Raw genomic sequence first — 1,914 nt, 5'->3', positions numbered from 1 at the left:
CAGGCTGGTCTTGAACTTCTGACCTCAGGTGATCCACCCGCCTCAGCCTCCCAAAGTGCTGGGATTACAGGCATGAGCCCTGCACTTGGCTGGTTCCTGACATCTTACTAGTTTTTTTGTTTAGTGTGTACCTCCCCTCCCCCTGCAATGTCAGTTCCGTGATGGCCTGCCTTGGCATCTTCTTTCACTGTTGGTGTACTCCTACTGTGTAGAACTGCCTGGTACATAGTGGATATTCAGTAATTATTCACTGAGTGAGCACACACAAGTGCATATCGTACAGATCTGTTTACTTGCCAGAAACAGACTTCAGATTTGACTCCTGTGTCTTAATGGTGAAAGGAAATTTTAAAACACCACAGGAGTTACAAGATTCACTGTGTCCATCAGGCAAAAACAAAAAGCTTATTTAGGAGAAACCTGATATGAAACTTGAAATGTTTCTTTTCACTTCTCAATGAGTAATAATATATGATATGGTAGAGAAGATTCCTGAAAGGATCATTACATTATTTAAAACAACACATTTTATCTGTTTTTAATTTGGACTTTATTATGTTCTTAGCTTTATCTTTTTAAAAGTCAAAATTGGCCGGGCTTGGTGGCTCACGCTTGTCAATCCCAGCACTTTGGGAGGCCAAGGCGGGCAGATCACCTGAGGTTGGGAGTTCGAGACCAGCCTGACCAACATAGAGAAAACCTGTCTCTACTAAAAATACAAAATTAGCCGGGCATGGTGGCGCATGCCTATAATCCCACCTACTTGGGAGGCTGAGGCAGGAGAATTGCTTGAACCTGGAAGGCAGAGGTTGCGGTGAGCCGAGATCGCCCCATTGCACTCCAGCCTGGGCCACAAGAGCAAAACTCTGTCTCAAAAAAACAAAAGGTCAAAATTATGTTATCTTTCAAATCATGTATTAACTGTTATTTGTAATCCACTATGATTAAGACAAAATTTGGGGCTGGGCACAGTGGCTCACACCTGTAATCCCAGCACTTTGGAAGGTTGAGGCGGGTGGATCACGAGGTCAGGAGTTCAAGACTAGCCTGTCCAACATGGTGAAACACCATCTCTACTAAAAATACAAAAATTTGCTAGGTGTGGTGGCATGCGTTTGTAGTCCCAGCTGCTTGGGAGGCTGAGGCAGGAGAATTGCTTGAACCTGGCAGGCAGAGGTTGCAGTGAGCCAATATCGCGCCACTGCACTCCAGCCTGAGTGACAGAGTGAGTCTGTGTCTCAAAAAAAAAACAAGTAAATAAAAGAGAATTTGGCTGCCTTAGGTGAGCAGTTAACACCAATCAAAAGAAAATTTAAGATTGAAGTAGCTGTAAAGAGGGATGAAGACCCTTATTCCCAGGAAATCAATTTCCATCTTTGGACAAATCTCAATACCAGAAACTGATTTAAGAAGAAAAGGCTGGCTCACACATGTAATCCCATCACTTTGGGAAGCTGAAACAGTAGCATCTGTTGAAGCCAGGAGTTCAAGATCAGCCTGGGCAACGTAGTGAGACCTTGTCCCTACGAAAAAATTTTTTTTAAATTAGCAAGGCATGGTGGTGCACATCACTCCAGTACCCGCTCGTAGTCCTGGCTACTCAGGAGGCTGAGGTGCGATGATTGCTAGAGTCCAGGAGTTCAAGATTAAAATGAACTGTGATTTGTACCACTGCACTCCAGCCTGGGTGACACAGTCAAAATTTATTTCAAAAGTAAGTGTTTAGATTGTGGTTTTTGTGCATAAATGAAAAAAAGAAAAAAATAGAAGAAGAAAAAAAGCCAGGTGCGGTGGCTCAAGCCTGTAATCCCAGCACTTTGGGAGGCCGAGACGGGCGGATCACGAAGTCAGGAGATCAAGACCATCCTGGCTAACACGGTGAAACCCCGTCTCTACTAAAAAATAGAAAAAACT

The 1,914-nt window shown here is 43.8% G+C and overlaps 1 protein-coding gene across 1 annotated transcript in view; it reads left to right on the top strand.

The window, feature by feature from the left end:
- IFT52 (intraflagellar transport 52) overlaps positions 1 to 1,914 on the top strand; it is a 62,838-nt gene that overhangs the window by 48,447 nt on the left and 12,477 nt on the right. The gene's annotated exons all lie outside the window — the stretch shown is intronic.

Source organism: Colobus angolensis, unplaced genomic scaffold (genome assembly GCF_000951035.1).
Source record: "Colobus angolensis palliatus isolate OR3802 unplaced genomic scaffold, Cang.pa_1.0 Scaffold8, whole genome shotgun sequence".
In the NCBI taxonomy this organism is placed as follows: Eukaryota; Metazoa; Chordata; class Mammalia; order Primates; family Cercopithecidae; genus Colobus; species Colobus angolensis.
The sequence above is the reverse complement of the archived record's forward strand: the minus strand, read 5'-3'. Positions and strand labels throughout refer to the sequence as shown.